Genomic DNA, 17813 nt, shown 5'->3' with positions numbered 1-17813 from the left:
CGGGAGAATCGGTTTAAACCCGATTTCTGCCCGCATGAATCCCTTCAAAGTAGCGAGCTGCACAATCGTGCGCTCCCGGTCCACCGTTCTCAACCAGCACTTTCTTGAAGCAAGCCCCACAAACACAGCTTTCCAACTCATGGAGTAGTATTGGGATGACTCTACGGCTGCCAAATACGGCACTGAGATTGTGATGCCTAGCTAATGGAGGTTGTGATGTAGAGATAACTCACACCCCCTCCTCCCTGAGGTACGTCCAACGATTGGACAGGTCTCGAATAAAGACTGACCTGTTGTGCAAGCAGACGGTAATGTATGTAAACAAGGATGTGTAAAAAATCGATGACCGCATTTTCGTGAATAAAATGTTTAATTTTTTGGAGGTTATCTATGCTACTTACTGCCATCATTATTGATTAATTTCCAAACAAACGTCAAATTTCTGAGACTATTTTGTGGAAAACGCTGATGTCCCCCCGATTACCAGCTTGAAACAAATGCCAATGTTACCGCCTTAAAGTTAGGTAGCTCGTTATTCCTTCTGATAAAACGAACTAAGTGCATTACTTAGTACATGTCAAGATTTAACCCGAAAAAACCCGAAATTCGCCATGGTTTTAATAAAAAAAACCAATTTTCCTCTGATTATCAGTCTGAAAAATAGCATACGATTCTTACCGCCCGAGTTTAAAAAAATGTAGAATCAGAAATCGAAACTTCCTACATATATTCAATGTGCGTTTCGGGTGTGCTGAAGATAGTTTTATTGTCCATCGTTTTATGGGAACCGCAGTTGGTGCAACGTCTGCTCGAATCTCGGCCAATGCTTATCAAAAACCCACAAAAAAACTCCAAATAAGGCGCCCATCCAAAGCACGAGTTCAATGGGGCAGACGTCGGCGTTGCAAAACGAACGCGTTGTCTACCGCAAAGTGACTGTCATTGCTCAGCTGCTACGAATGTAATTACAATAAGCGTTACGTGTCATGTCCATATGGATATGGACCCATATGGATATGCCCATATTGGATATGACATTGACAACGACTATACAAAGCGAGAGCACGCGAAGTACAAAACGACAGAAACTAATAAAAGGAACACAAAGGGAATTAGCTCTGCAAAAAAGGTGCCAATGACCGCTTAAGTAGTTCTTGCACGACGCCTGAACGCCAGTGACGAGGAAAAAATGACGTCGTTGAGCGGCTGCGCTTTGTTAGAAGGTACAAGAAAGTTAGGACGGACACTCTCACAAAGTCTAAAACACGAGCGCAGCTGTCAACCGTCAGAGGTGATAGTTGCGCTCGTGCTGTCAACTTTATTCGTGTGACCTTGCTAACTTTTTTTTACCCTGTTACCATGGAGCACAATTCAACAAAGATGCTAAACCAACTGGCCAAATTTCTTACCTTGCTGGCGAAATTGACAGTGACATTATATAGGCGATACAAAGCGCGATGGATGCGCTCTGACGAAACAGCCTAAATAAATTTGGGGCTTAACGCTCCGAAGCTACAACTGGCCTTAGTAGTGGTGTGATGGAGTGCTCCTGACTAATATTGAACACCTAAGCATCTTGAGAGCGTGCCGCAGTCTCTACGCGGGACTGTATTATTTGTTTTGTTTCGCCTGGGCGTCCATTACACCGTGCGCTCGCCTTAGTTTCGTCATTGGCTTCGATAGAAACGTTTTAGTGGCCGATAATAAAACCCAGTACGACGAAAATGCTAAGAATGGTTTGTTATTGTGTTAGAGGAAAATAAACCAGGCTGTTTTATAGCTGAGAAAGAGGGAGTATTTTTGCCACAATGGTTGTGCCTAGTATTCTGTAGGCCAAGCTGGTAGTTAACAGCAATGTCATTACTTTGTGGGAAACTCATTATAGACGCGTATTTTATTAATTTTACCATTATATTTCCGATAATTAGTTGTTTGAAGAGTTTGGAAAGCTTTTTGAACCTGCCTATGAAAACGTCACCTTCGTGGTGAATTGGTGCACGGACCGTCCGCTACAGTTTAACAAAACTTGTCACTGAACGAGTAGGCTCATACTTGAATAAAGAAGAAAACGTGGCGTTAAGCAGTCGTGGACGAAGACAATATCGGACGGATACAGCCGTCCGTATCTGTTGTATCTTGTCTTCGTCAAAGTACGTTTGGTTTCTCCTTCTTCGTTAGCTACAAATTTCGCGGCTGCGTGTAATCTGCTCAGTCATACGCTCCTTCGACTCCGGCATGACAAACGTTAGGCACGATCACACACTCTCTGCTCTTTCACCGAACACGCAGTTGCCACGGCTCACGGCTACCACAGAAAAGCGAGGGAGACGTGTTAATGCATAGTGAAGAAAGAAAATCCCAAAAACCACTTAAGAATCTAATTGTCATATCAAACGCAAGCCAAAACCTCTGGTCTCCCCATAACACCCCCTCCCCCGACGACTTGTATTCCCAGGTTCCTATCTGGTATTCTTACTAAGAAACTCTATGGCGCACACCAGAGGAACGCCTTAGCCACAGGGCCCGGGTGGGAAATGACTCATCCCCACGTGCCGGGTTCCAACGCGAATTACCTTTGCATGTTTTGTCGCCAGCTAACATGCGAGCCTTATCAATGTAGTGAGTAAGCAACGAGCGCTCACTTGGGACTCCTGTCATGTTCGGGGGGCAATAATAATTACAAGAGAAGAACTTTGGAGACGAGGCTAGGTTTTATAATACCGGAAACTGAAATAACCACACACACGACAAACAGAAACCACTAAAGAATAGATAGAAAGCTAGCGAACAATGTATAATCTAGGGAGAATGCGGCAGAGGGAACGGTAAACAGTACAAACAAACGGGAAACAGTCAAAGTGGGGAAATGGAGGGTGAGGACAAAGTACGGCAATGGAACGTCCACAATATGTGTTCGCAGCTGGAACGGAGTTGCCCTACCTCAAGTCCCAGAGGTGCAGTCGCGGTGTGTTTCGGTGTTCAAAGGTCCAGGTATTGTGTCGTGGCCGTGGCGGTGCAGCGTGCTCCGAGCTCCCGTTGCACAGTCGTGGCGAACGCAGCTCTCTGGACTCACCGCTGTCTTTCACCGATGCCCGGCGAGACGATTTCCTTGTGAAGACCTCCTGGAGGTTGCAGTCGTAGAGGACCTCTTGGGGCATGGCACGGGTTTGGTCGCCCGACCGCCGCGCATCCCGGTCACGCTCCACACTTCTCAGTCTCCCTTCTTCTTTGTGTTCTGCACCGCCACTGCCACCAGCAGCTGGCACTGCCACCAGCGCTGGCAGCTTTCTATTGGCCGGCTCGTGAGTGGGAGGTGAATGACCGACGCTGATGACGATAGTGCCCTATGCGGGTTTGTAGCTTATCCCACGGCGCGCGTCTTGGTTATCGTCGTGGTCTTCTTTTGGTCAGCCCTTCTTCTTGTCCTTGCGATTTCTTCGCATGACACTCCCCACTCAGGCTATCAACCCGTATAAATGCCACTGCGGCGCCTTTTATGTACAGCGATCACTGAAATTAAGTTATCCGTGCAAAGCAGCAGACGATAATAGACGCTCTAATACAAGCCTTGTTTCAGGATGCCCAATATTGTACTTACACACACGTCCTTTATAAAGTAAATGGGGTCATCATCCACTGAAAATGTTTCAAGAGCAGCTTAAAATGTTTTATGAATAATGAACACAATAGAGTATGAATTATTAACACCTATAGAAACGTGAATTTCTTTCTCGTTTTAGTAAGCGTTAGGGGAAGTCGTGACAGATTGACTATCATTTTCATGTGAATGTATCTGGCTATCAGTAAGCAGAGACACCGAACAAATTTTTACTGAACATGGCCACATCTAATAATACTGGTGGTATTGTTGCAAATGATGTGCTACAATGTTGGTGATTTAATCTCTTCTTTAGCCCGCAATTGAAGATGCTCATTCTCCTTCTCTCTCTTTTCGTCAGCTTCTATTGCTTCGTTGTTTCGACTTTCGCGTTGCGTGATATGTTCACGCCATGTCCCAATGGTGAAGTGAGAACAATATGACTCGTATAGAGGCCTCTTCAAAGTCTTCCCCAAACATCAGTCAACCTACGATGCCTTGATTTATCTAGGAGGCACTCTATGGTTACCGGGCTAGCAAAAGTGGTGTCGTTCGCTACTTATACAGCACGCGCGGCTCCAGCGGGACGGGCGTGGCGGCGTTGGTAAATGTCGAATGGCCACCACTCCCTGCCTATTCCGCTCCTTGGACAGCTTCTTGGGATTTTTTGGCGTGACGATAACTTCTAGAACTCACCGTAGCCGGACACTCGACTTCATACCACAAGCTATAGATGCAGCATTGTGGAGGCTACATTGTTGTCAACAGCCCGCCCACTCAGGGCGCCTAACTCACCGCTAAGGAAGCGACAAAAGGCGCCATGGCCTTTCGGTCCCACTTGCCTAGACGGGAGAAGGGAATGTCCTTTCAGGACCCCTTCACGGCAAGTTAGGCGCCCTCAGTGGGCGCACTATTGATAACAATGTAGCCTCCACAGTGCTGCATGCAGCTTGTGGTATGAACTATAGTAGCTGCCACTGCAAGACGTTGCACCCGAAGAACCCGCCGAACACTCGACAACTGACAAGGGAAAAAACAAAAAAGACAGCGTACCCTTCTCTGGGAAACCCGTCAACTGAATACGAAAGCGTGCATTTGGGTTCAGCAAGCCACCCTGCAAGCAAGCCGGGGTTTCTAGCAGGTGGCGCGCTGGTTTGGCCCATTGTTGGCCATTCTTCTTCGCTGCTACGTGCTGTGAGGGGGCTCCGACTTGTGTAGTGTTCATTTTTTGTTGCGAGATGAACCTCACGATCTATCCAACAATGTACAAGACCTTCTACTTTTGTCATATCCGCCACAAGTATGTGCGTCATGCGCAGTTGTAAGGGCATGTGCCAGAAGATAGTACGCGTCCTTCAACTAAATTGCTCCCTTGATGAATTTAGCCACAGCATGCTTGTTTGGGTGCTGTTGTTGGGATTCAGGCTGAATATACAACAAAGGAATAATTTTTCTTCCGCACCTTGGACGTTATAGCTACTCAGAAAGCTTGCATCGAAAACGCGTCAGGTGTACTTTATTATCGTGGTCTAGTACTTGACATCTTTCTCGAACTGTATTCAGTGGTTAAATCTTCGGTTAGTGCAGTTCGTTCTTCTAATCTGTTAAAATGATTCTGCTTCTAACCCGTCCTTAATGCACGCACCCATGAGCAAGAATTTGAATGTGACCGATGTTTCATTTCGTGTCGAATATCAGCGTTCGACGTTCTAAAACTGAGCCTTAGGAAAGCGGCAGCGCAACAGTTGCCTCTGTAAAGTTGCCATTTCTGTCCAATAAAATCATTTTGTTGTCAGTAAGCGCCTATGTTTGTCTACTTGCAGTCCCGTCCCGCCTGTTGCGTTACCGCTTTCCGTATAACTTACGTACTAACCAGCGCAAGTTTCAAACTTTCGGAAAATAATGTTCTTTGGCCGAAAGTGGTTAGCATGCGTAGACACGAGAAACGCCCTCTACGCAAGCACATGCGGGACTGCCACAGCTGCGCGAAAACGTTTTGCGAGAGAGATCATCAGCTGGAGTTTCACAGCCAACTTGGGTTCTGCGCAGTCGGCGGGTGCTCGCCTCTGCAAGCTGGGCACATGTGGGCGCCGACGACGTGTAACCGTTGCCGTCATAGCCAGGCAGCATGCGACGCATGCTCACTGTGTCTACGTAGAGAAGTGTCAATGAATCTCTTTAACACGTTCACGTTTCACGTGAGGCCGCTGTAGCTTCCCATCATTTGAGGTGCTGGACCATGTCATTATAGAGGCGTTTCATGTACGTATTTACTGTCATTATTGCTCTTTATGTTTCAAGAGCGATGTTCCTATGCCGTTGTCTGTAGTTGGTTTCTGTTGCATTTTTGCAGAGCGAATTCTTTCTGCAAAAATATTAAAATGTTAACATGTTAACAAGTGCGCGTAAACACGCGCAGTTTAGATCAGGAACTAAAAAACTTAAGCCCCACAAAAATCTGGAGAAGTTATGCTTTTAACAACTTGCTGTATCTTGTTTGGATCCTTCTGGCTTTCTCTTCAAAAGAAGTTAAGAAACATTAAATTAGCTTTCGGGCGTTTAAAACGCCTGAGCAGCAGCAGTGCCCTTACGCATGTGGTAGTTATGGGCTGCAGAACACTTAGGCTGCCTGGCAATTTGTTGTGTGCATCCAATTTCTAAATTCTTTTTCGACTACTGCTTTGTAGCACAAGTGTTATACGGTCCAAATTATACCAAAGTACAACCAATCAAAATTCGAAAAATGTGATAATTGCAAGAAATATTCAGACTTTTCGTTTTCAATAGCAAGGGAGTGACAGTTTGGTTTGTGTCACGATCGCGCGATAGGAATGAAATTTTTGAGAGGTTGTAAAGGCTGCGCTCGTGTAAAAGGCTAGATTGCGTTCCTTTTTACGCGGGTACCATTTATATTTCTGGGGGAATGAAGCAACGTAAATTTATGCTTTTATCCTGTTAGGAAAGCCTGCAGAAACATTTTAGAGATTCATAACGCGTGTCCTTTCGCAGCTGTTTTTCCCACCCCTGCTACGTTCCGAAAAGGACAGCGTAAGAAGCGGTGCAATTTTCTTCATTCTGAAGTGCGATTCTCACTTTTATTTAAAATAATTTCGGTCATAAAAACGGCACGTTATATAGTCGTCTTAGGTATGAAAGGTGGCGTAGATTTTCTTTCAATATACCGATGTAACAACTCGAGCCGTAGCCGGTTTTGGTGTAACGCTTTCCCGTTTGGAATTGATGTCTTCTGAACTGGGGTCGGACGAAAATTCTTGCATATTTTCCCAACTCGACTATATTTCCGGAACATGTTTTTCTTGGCAGCTTTACAATCTTCGTAGCGTTAAAGACCAGGTATGATTTGTGTTGTGTCCCAATACAGAGAATAAAATTCATTCCTTTTTTTTTCCTGAGACCACACTCCGCGTAGTCAAACACCAGCTACACAAATCATCAGGAAGCAGTCTTTGAATGGCGTTGGTGTCACTTTTGGGTGACCAGGAACGAGCATGCCGGTTACGGTACATGATCAGCTCACAGCATAGCTAGGAAGGCTGCTGCTGAAGGACCATTTCTGGCGCTCTCTCGTGAGCTATGTTTAGAACGCGTGAAACCCACGAGACCTCTCCAGTGTCTTGTTCTTCTCGCCAAAGTGAGCTGCTATCTTAGTAGCTGTAATCTTAAGCAAGTGCCTTATGTCGCCTACGGTGTGGACGAGACGTTTGCATACACCTGATGATTCCCAATTTGAGTGGAAGTGCATGATATGAAGCCTCCAACGTTGCTAAAACACGTTAAGCGTTTTTGCACTGTTCCAGGATCCTTGTATTCACCTAAAAGGTTAGCTGTCAATTCCTTCGATTGGTAAATCTGGAAACGACCGCGGACATGGCCAAAGCGCCAAAACATGACGCAGCTTGTGCCACTGGGGCTGCATACCGCAAAAGAAAAAGACACCGGCGTGCGTTGTCTGCTCCGTTTAGACTCGATTCTCAACGGTGGTGTCTACAGAGATGTTATTAATAGCACTCACATTGGAGTCAAGGCATTACTTTGCGTTTGGTGGAGTAGAGTCTGGAATGTCCAACACACGCCATGTGCTTAGCACGGACAAGTACCGCCATCCCGCGGGGCCCGACGTTACCAATAACGGCGCACTCACATGGTTGCCTGAATGCAGGCAATCATGTGAGTGCGCCGTTACTGCTTTCTGGGTGCGCCGTTACTGACACGCATGCATGCGTGGCTCGCCAGTGAATACAGTCTATACGTGAGCCGCATACAGTGCAATGGGTAGATAATCATTCAACCAGATAACCATCCAACCCTAAGGCGGGATTAATCAAACATCTACGAACATGTCGCCTGGAAGGGGTGAGTGCGTGCGTGCGTGTGCGTGTGTATGTGTTGTGTTGCTTTAATATGGGACCTCCAGGCAAGACACCCTGACGCCGAGTTGCATCTCTGAAGAAGGTCTTTCGCTCCCTTCGAGAAAACTGCCCCGAGCCTACCGCGGTTCTCCGCCGTCGGCGAATCGACTATATACCCTTGTTGGGAGAAAGAAGAGAAAGGCAGCGGCTCCGCTGGTTTCAATGAGAGCCCCGAAGCATCGGTTTGTGGTGGATGGCACGGCGTCTTTATCTCTTGTGCGCGCGAAGAAATTTTTCTGCACTAATTACTCCGACAGGTGCTCAGAGCTAAGTCGTCTCCATCGGTTTCAGCGCGCCGGGAAGCGCCGGTTTGCAACGATGATGTGGCGTCACCATTACATTTCGTTTCAAAAACGTTTTGCTCGAACGTTCGACGTATCACGTCCGGATGTCGTCTGTAAGCGTCTGTAGCAAAGTGCTGTTCATAAACGCATTATCGTTTCTCCGACGCTCAAAGCTCGACGCGCCGTGGCGCTACACGATGGTCGTATTCTTTTAAAACGCAGCTTGTCCGGCCGGTGTCTACGCGGCGACGCTTTTGTGTGCGCGTGAAAAACGATGGTTGAAAAGTGTTTGGGAAGGAAACGCGTCGGTGCGTTAACAAATGCCAGGACACAAAACAACTTCTAATCAATTGTGAATGCGAAATCATTATAGCAGCTGAATGATGTCCCCAGTTTTCCACATCGAGCACTGTCATTACCGTTTCCGTTTAAATTGTTACCGGCTGTTCCGGGAGCTTTTACATTAGCATGTTGGCCGTTGACTTGAATCATTTAATTCGGCCGTAAGCAAGGCACCCTGACTCACTGGTGACTGCATCGCCGTTGGGTGAAGCCGCTCGTGCTCGATTGCGTGTCACTCAGCAACAGCCGCACACTCTGCCTTCCACGTGGCTCTCCCAGGTGATGCCTATAGGGCGGTATTTTTCTTGAGCATTATCAATGCGAAGCATACGCATCTGTGGAAGTGCTTTGCAGTGACGTGGATTTTGGAGTTGTTCGCTTCCCAAGAAGCCACCACCGATGCCGAAGGCAGCTCTATATAATACGCTCGAATGGCCGTCTCAACAGCAACGGGAGACCTCCTTGGGGTGGTTCAGGGAACATGATTGCCGTGCCGTAGCAGGACGCTGGCGTATTTTGAAAAGCTGCGGCAATGTGTTGCGCCGTGGAGTGTAAGAAGACAGTTCACGAATAAAACTTACATGCTTACACGAATACGGTAGAGTGTAAGCGTGCGCCATGCATGCTCTTTAGATATTACGTGTCGGAATCGACAGAACCCACGGACCGTGAGCAAACGACGCTTTCCTCACCGAAAGCTGATAAAAAATCTGCCCAATAGCAGGAATATGTGCTTCCTGACGCGTATACAGGGACTATGATAGCTGCGATACTGACACGAGTGCAAACTTTAACAGAATTATAATTCTCCTTTTCGCGATAATTGTTAAGGCAAAAGCCTTAGCTGCCTCATCTGATGTGAAAAATGATCGTCGTCGGCTTCAATAGGAATGGTACCAAAACGGCCAACGATGCAAAAAAAAACAACAATAAATCATGAAAATTTGCGCAGCTTGCATTGCACTATAGTGATGCAAGGGTGGACAAACAGGGGAGCTGGGTGTCGACCTAGCTTGCCCCTCACACTGAGAGTGGATCCCAGGAGAGAGGGAGCCGCCGAACACCGACAGTGAAAAGCCGTTTTGGGCGGCAGAGTAAAGCAAAGACCACTAAAGCATGTACAGTGTTTTATTCAGAAGCAATCGTCATTATCCCTTTCGTCGTCGTCGTCCGGTGGCACAGCCGCGTAGGGCAAATCCTCTTGTAGGGCGTCCTCGCCTCGGAAGACATCCACTTCTTCAGCTTGTCCGGTGGCCGTGTCATCGTGTGGATTGTGAAGGAATAATTTGACAGATTCGTCGTCATCGTACTCGGCGCAGGTGGCCCATGGCGCGCCGGTCGCTGCACGACGACTACGTCGAAGGCGGGAGCTCGTCATGTGGCGTGAACCCACGCGCAAGCCTGGACGACACCGGGCGGGCTCCGCGAGGCACACGCTTACGTGCGCACGGGGTTTTCTGTCTCCGCCTGATGGATTTGTGTCGGCCTAACCAGCTCTGCGGTTAAAACACCGTTGGATTCGTATGGGACTTCAACTCGGTTCGGCAGAGCACCAGCCCAGTGTGTTACCATTGGGCTAAATCAGCACCCTGTCGAAAGGGGAACTGGGGTTGGCCTGGACAATGTTATTGATCATTAAAGGGACCCCGAAAAGCTTTGTGAAGGTGGCAATCAAATGCATTTAGGTGGTAGAACACATAACGGGGGATTTTTGAGCCAAGTGTGAGCCCCATACGTTGTACAGATAATTTGTAAACAATTTTTGAAGATCGCCTTTCTCAACCGATGAGCGCGACGCCGCAGCGAGCCGACCGCGGGTGACGCAACGGCGACCGCGGGTGACGCAACGGCGATCGCTGCTGACGCAACGGCGAAGGCGCCCCCTGATTCGCCCAATCGCCGGCAAGGTCGGCCGCCGGCGGCGTCACTGCCATTGGCTTTCGGCTGCTCTTCCTCCTTCCTGCGCGATCCCGAGGCAAAGGCGGCAAAGGCGGGTCCGCAGTGATTGACGCGAGCCTAGGCGGAGGAATGTAGCTAGCTGCTTTGAAGGAGGCAAAGAGGGAGGAGGAGTCGATCGGCAAGTGGGGAGAGGTGCATTTAATTGCTTCTGGCGCAGCTAATACTGAATGTAGATCAATAATTCCAACGGCATTGCATCGCTATATTGGTGCTACGTGACAATACAGGCCTTTTGTAACTTTTACAGAAGGCTTTTCTGGGTCCCTTTAATTACTTTACACATGGTTTCCATTTCGCCCAAACTGTTCACAGCATGTCTGAAGGGGGTATTCAGGAGGCTTGACTGGTAGAGCACATGATTATGGATCAACGGAGAATACTTGAGCTATTTGAGGTATCCAGATGACATATTCTTGCTCAAGTCTGCAGAATACCTGCAAAACTTTTTTTGAGGAACTTAATTCAGAAATTACGGCTGTCGAGCTAAAAACAAATTTGAATCAGTCTAAAGTAATGATGAATAAACATGCGAAAACACCCTGTTCAGCATATGTAACGAAACGCTAGAATAAGTAGACGAATAAAACTACCTCGGTCAGGTGGTTTGTATTGATCCCAACCACGAGAAAAAAATCCGGCGAAGAATCGGCATGGGCTTGGGTGCACTCGGAAAACACTGAAAAGTAAGCCACCACTATCACTAAAGAGGATAGCATACAACCAATGCGTCCTTCAGGTGATAACATATGGAGCGGAAACTTGGCGCCTTACTAAACAACTTGAAAGCAAACTTAGGTGCGAATGAAAGAAAAATGATAAGAGTACTTTTAATGGAGAAAAAGCAATCTTCTCCAAAAAGCAATAAGATACCAAATTGCAGTAGATGATACAGTTCAAACAAAGAAAAAAATTACACCATCTTCCCGTAGGGGAACCCTGAGTATTCGAAGCAGCCATGGGGTCGACTGAAGTTCCCATTAGTTTTCAGTTCGTCGTTTTCGTTGACGTTCAGCTTCGCGTGCCTTCGTTGTATCAGTAGCTTCTTGACGTAGTTTGAATGAGTGAAGGACATCAGGCGCGTTCGTAGCACATGCTCCCGTCTCGGTTTGTAGCGCAGTGGGAAGAGCGCCACGTACCTCCCGTTGCGGCCAGAGAGTCGTGCGATCGAAACCGGGCGCCGCGTAACTATTTCTTTTTATAGTGGACTGCGCTAACGCCAGCCCAAACGCTGACGGGGCTAAAGAGACGCGCATGCACAGTAGAGTGCGGATGGCGGACGACGACAACGAGGGAGGGAGGGACACAAATCCGAGCATGGGATGCTTCGCATCTAAAAATAAATGTACTTCGTCTGGACACACAGGCGAAGTGACAACCGGTGTACTACTAGGGTGACAGAGGGGACACCGAGATACGGGTCTGGAAGAAGCGGAAGGCCGACTACTCGATGGAGAGAAATTTCGGAGGCGAAGAATGAACTCGAGCGGCGCTGGACAGGAGTGGTTGGAGGTCGATGGGACCTTCGTCCTGCATTGGTCCTAGTGGGCTCTTGAGGATCATGATGATGATGATGGTAATTACAGTTGTGACAGGAAATTATTGATTGATTCTTGATTGATCGTAATGACTAGTCGGTCAGATAAAATAGGATGGGAATGAATCACGATGGGTTAACATGGACGAAAATGGAATCAGGGGGACTAAGGTGGGATTATGGTGGACTGAGATTCATACGGAAAATCAAAGTGAACTAAGGTAGATTAAGGCGCAGTAAGATTGACTAGAGTTGATTAAGATAGACAATGGCGTAACAAATCATTTTACCACGGATTGAAGACGGTGAAATAGCGTGGCGGCTGTGCTGATCCGGTGGACATGTATGTAATGAGTAACCACCCCAATAGTACGCTAGTCTTTCGTCTGCAGAGCACGTAGGCAGGTTTAAGTGCCACGAGAATATTTTAACAGCCATGCTGTTTAATCTAATGGTAGGGCCGGTGATCGTGCGCAGGAAAACCTCGCCGAGCGATGACATCATCGGGCACGCCGCCACTGCTTCACGGTAGCTTTGCTTCGCCGCGTTCGGGGACGACCCGTGTTGCTACCTGGCGGAGGCGCGATACAACTGGAACAAGCACGGATTCGGAAACGCGTCGCGCGGTGGCTCGCTGTATTGTTTGTTGTGACGAATGCTGCAGCTTTGACCGTGCAAAGAGAAGTAATGCCAAAATGAAAGCTGCCAAAAGGCCGAGAAGCAGTAATAACATTAGTAAGCTTCTTAATTAGCGTCACACATACCAGTCCATACAAGCCGATCGGTGGCCACCGAACGAGTTCAAAAATTTTGAGCAAGACCCAACTGTCACCAGCAACGGCCCGTTTATCCCCACTGTGAAAACCCTCCGCATATTAGTTATCCCTTACCGCTATGGTGGCTGGGGAACCAACTACGCCTATAAATACAGTTCCGCACAGCGGGTTTGCAAGTCGTTTCAATAGAAACTACAAACTAATGTTTTTTAGGGCTCGGGAGCTGAAATCACTAAAAAAGGTAAATGCAAAAAAAATATGTGCCAATCACGCTGCTTAAAAACACCCCGTACCACAGCCAGTGCGAAACACATGTCAGAGTAATCTCGTTGGCGATTCAGTGCTGAGTGGGAGAAATGAAGAGCTCCTGCTAAAGTGCCCCAGCGACCGCTGCGAACAAGCGGAGACGCCAGCGAAGAGAGGAAGAAAGCGATTGAGCCTAGGAGCCCCTCACGAAGTTGAGTGCATGTGTGCCATTATGCGAGAGCAATAATATCGTTGGGGCAACCTTCCTTTCTTGTTTCCGAATAAATCGCTACTTCATTTCGTCCGCCGGTTGGTCGCGCGCTTCGCGTAGGTAGTCGAATAATGTGGGTAAGACATAAAATCCTGTCAGATAATTGAGGTTTTCGATGCATTGTTTCTATGGGAGAATTCGCCGGGCCTCGACAGTCTGTCATAAAACCCAGGTTCTCGCAAAACCCGGAGACATGTAACTGGGGTTCCACAGTGCTTTAATGACCGAGTGTTCATTGGTCTTTGGTGGGCTAACGACGACTCCACGCAGAAAACGTGAGCGAGTCTCGAAGCATAAGCACGCAGAAAACTTGACCGAGCCTCAAAGCATAACCACGAAGAACGTTTGACCAAGTCTCGACGTCTAACCACGCATAAACTTAGCCGAATTAAGAATAAGCTAAGTGGGGTCACCAACTGCGTTGTTTGCCCAGTATTCGCGCCACTAGGGCCACGCTGCCCAACTATTTTGTTGTTTGTAGGCTATGCACTTCACATAAAATAGTTGAATGCCTTTCCAATATGCCGTTGTCCACGCAGACTAACGACAGCGCTATTTAATTTTTTGGTACGTTCAAAACCTTTTTCAGGACCCCTTTCGGGCATTTAAAGGAGCAGAGTGACGTGGGCGGAACGCCATAAACTTGTCGGCCGTTCGCTCAGCAATACGTATATAAATAGTGATTACATGGCCAAAAAAAAACTCCAACAAGCGCTGCTAAGAAGCTAGTCAGCCCAGGAGCTCAGTGCAGAAAACTGAATTAAAAAGGACGGTTCCGACGAACCTTTCCCGTGATACTTCTGCGAAGTCTGCATTCACAATGTAATCATCGCAATGCAATGTAATAAATTTGCATGCAACATGGTAGCCAATAATCGTTATATCGCCAGTTAACAGTTGACGCTACAGTTGTGATGTTACGCGCAAGATGTCAAACCGGAACTGACCCGAACCGAAAACTGGAACTAAGCCGGTATTTTCTCTGTAAGTGAATCCGAATCCGAACCGTTGATTCCTGAGCCCAGCGAACCCTAACCGGAACTGCCCCGCAAGAAGAAGTAATGGTTACCTGTTCACGACGAAACGGTTCGACCATCCGCTGTTTATAATGCGTGGTCAATGCTTTTCAGCGCCTTGTGATTTCTCGCACCATCAACTTCTTCACCTCGCACGCACGTTTCAATCAATAACAGTCGCAACATGAGCGAAGGGATGCGCACCGATGTTGCGATGCTGCCGCTGGCAGCGCGGGTAGATCTGTGCGAGGCTGAGCAAACGGCCGTCCCACAATTGGCAATCTGCAGGCCACATAAAACCGCGACTTCACGCTTCTCTCATGCCGACTGTGTAGGCGCAATCGGGACGCAGGATTGCTGCAGTGCGCAACGGCGATGGTCCACACCTGCAATGTGCGTAATTAATGCATTTCATAATGTACTTAAAGAGGTTGCGCACATTTCAAATACTTCGCTAGTGTGGCACTGAAGAGTTGTTCAGTGGCTAAGCCGTTGGTTGCTGACCAATGGCTTAGCCATGGTCAGCACGGCTACTCGATGTCTATTTCACCGAGTGGCTGGGCCGCAAGAGTTCGGCTTTTATCGGCGCCACCGGCTGCTGTTTTTCTGATCCAGATGAAAAACTAAAACGTTCATGTTCTACAGGCGTCTAACCTAGCGTATAACCTAGACGCCTAACCTAGCATGGAGAGATAATAACTTTATTTCTGGCGAGACTCAGTCCTAGCGTGGGATGCATACGTGGAATATATTGCTAATAACGCTAACAGAATGCTGGGGTACTTGCGTCGGAACTTCCATAACGCACCGTCTTCATTAAAACTACTACTGTATAAAATATTAGTGCGCTCTAAATTAGAATATTCCTCATCAGTATGGGACCCGAGTCATGATAAACTAATCTACCGTCTTGAAATGGTCCAGAATAACTTTGCATGTTTCATCCTTTCCAATTATAACCTTACAGCCAGCATAACAACTATGAAGTCCAGTCTTGACCTGCCGTTACTACAGACTCGTCGTAAAATTTCTCGCCTCAGCTGTGCCATCATAATGAGATACGCGATAAATTAGTTCCCTATCCGTCATATCTTTCCCATCGCATTGGTCACATTCACAAAGTAGGTCTCAATTCATGTCTTACCAGAACGTTCGCGCAATCATTTATACCCCGTACATCCCGAGACTGGAACCACCTTCCTGCAGAAGTTGTATCCATTACTGATAACCATTTTTTCCCGATGCCCTTCCTAACATTGTATAATAAGGTGACGGTGAATTTATCTTTATATAACAAACTGATTACTTTACTTGCATTTGTATTATATCTGACTGCTCACGTTATTTACCACAATTGTTTATTTTCTTAAATTTATCTGACTGAATGTATCTTTATATAACAAACTCATTGTTTTTTTTGCGTTTGTATTGAAACTGACTGCTTTTTTATTGTGTTTTTATTGTAACTTGTAACCACTCCCCTCTGTAATGCCGTATGGTACTGAGGGTAAATAAATAAATAAAATACATAAATGTGTCGAGATTTCCACGTGCGTTAACATCCCGAGGTGGTTTAAATTACTCCGCCGCTCTGCAATTAATGTGTGTATCATAGCAATGAATTATACTAGGGGCATATCTTTCTTGATAAACGTGTTTCCGTGGCATAAAAAGAAAGGGGCCGACCACTAACTTTTAAATTCTTCCGCACAGAACTCACACACGAATAATTCCTGGTTTTTATACCGCCTTAATCTACCGAAAAAGCACAGCACTAAATGGAAGATTTGCCTCCAGTCATCCCTTTGTTCAGTCCAAGAGCGATCGGATACGCTGTTGTAAAGCGACGAAAAGTGATAGCCGGCTCGTCATGTTGCGACGTCGCAAATGTCGCGCGACGTCCTCGATTCGCAAGTGAAAACGCGCCGTTGCGCAGCAGTACGTCGTCAGTATGGTCCACACTCCTCTGCGCCTACTAATTTTGGCTGCCGCAACTGAGCTGAGCGCTCCTTTTCGAATTTCCCGCTCTTACTCAGTCAAACGCATCTAAAGCAGGACAAGTTCTAATAGTGTCGAATGTTACCTCAGATAACAAAGTCAGATATTTGTTGAGCATTTATTCTTTATAGGTAAATTAAGCTTTTCTCTCACGGCTTCTGCCCGAGAAGATATGAAATGGAGTGGTCATGTTTGGGTTGACAGGTGAAGCAAACCTTCGCCGTATGAACGTAGTGGAACAGAACGTACAAAATATATAGTTTGAGTCTGAATTTACCCAAATGACAAAGAGTACTGTTCTCAAGTTTTAAAAGCTGGGCTTGAAGTTCTGCTAACAAGTATGACCTACATCTGACTATTAACCTTTTTGGATCAAATTGCCTCATGTATGTTTCTTACTCGTCTTCGGGAAAAGGTGCGCGCTGCACGTACCTCCCGTGCGGTATGCCATACGTGTTTTCTTCGCAGTGAAAACTTGCACTTTGTTTCATAGGTCTACGCTATTTAAATTGCTCACATCATCATCAACAAAAACAACAGCCTACTCAGGTCCACTGCAAGACCGAGGCCTCTCCCATCGACCAACAACCGCTCCTGTCCTGCACTGCTCGAGTCCATTCTTTGTCCCCGAACTTCCCCATTTCATCACTCCTGAAGCTATTGGCCTCACCCTTCTTCTAGACCAGTCCCTCGGTATGCACTCTTTCGCACTAGTGGTCCACCGGCTGTCGTTAGTCTAACTACGTGGCCATCCCATCTCTTTCGCTTTACTTGAACTATGAACCTGATCTAAGAAGCTCGTTTCCTGTCCGTAAGTGTTACTTCTATCATTATTCGTTCAACATCCCGTTCAGCCGAGCTAAGTTAGCTTTCAAATTGTTTAGTTTCCGCTCCATGTGTCATCGCCTGCAGGATACATTGGTCGATCGAGCGGCCGTGCATTGGTTGTAAATTACCCTTTTGAGTCATGTAGAGGTAGCTTATCTTTATTTGTGTGTGCTTCCCGAGTTCACCCCAGCCCATATATCTATTCTGCGCCGGATTTCTCTTAGAGTGTATGACAAAAAATGTTACCGGGTGAATCGGCGGGCCATAGTTGGATAACGTATCAAGAAATCTAACCTGTTGAAGATGAAATCATTTCAGACATGTGTGGCTAATTACCGTGTCTGAGCAGGGCAAACAAGTTCATTCCCATCTTCAGAGAACGCATTGTTTTCGAACACTTCCCAATCCTTCGAGATGCTCTTAACAAACCTTCACGGGGCGCTAATGCGGCCTTCACCCATACAACCATTTCATAATTTGGGCTGTTTCTAGGAGGGGGAGACCGACGCTCACCTTCATCGCCAGGTGTCC

The 17813-nt window shown here is 47.0% G+C and overlaps 1 protein-coding gene across 1 annotated transcript in view; it reads left to right on the top strand.

Moving 5' to 3' along the window:
* LOC144168813 (uncharacterized) overlaps positions 1 to 17813 on the top strand; it is a 279672-nt gene that overhangs the window by 117142 nt on the left and 144717 nt on the right. The window lies entirely within an intron of this gene.

Source organism: Haemaphysalis longicornis, unplaced genomic scaffold (genome assembly GCF_048455015.1).
Source record: "Haemaphysalis longicornis isolate Haplotype H1 unplaced genomic scaffold, Haemaphysalis longicornis Haplotype H1 scaffold_2, whole genome shotgun sequence".
NCBI lineage: Eukaryota > Metazoa > Arthropoda > Arachnida > Ixodida > Ixodidae > Haemaphysalis > Haemaphysalis longicornis.
The sequence above is the reverse complement of the archived record's forward strand: the minus strand, read 5'-3'. Positions and strand labels throughout refer to the sequence as shown.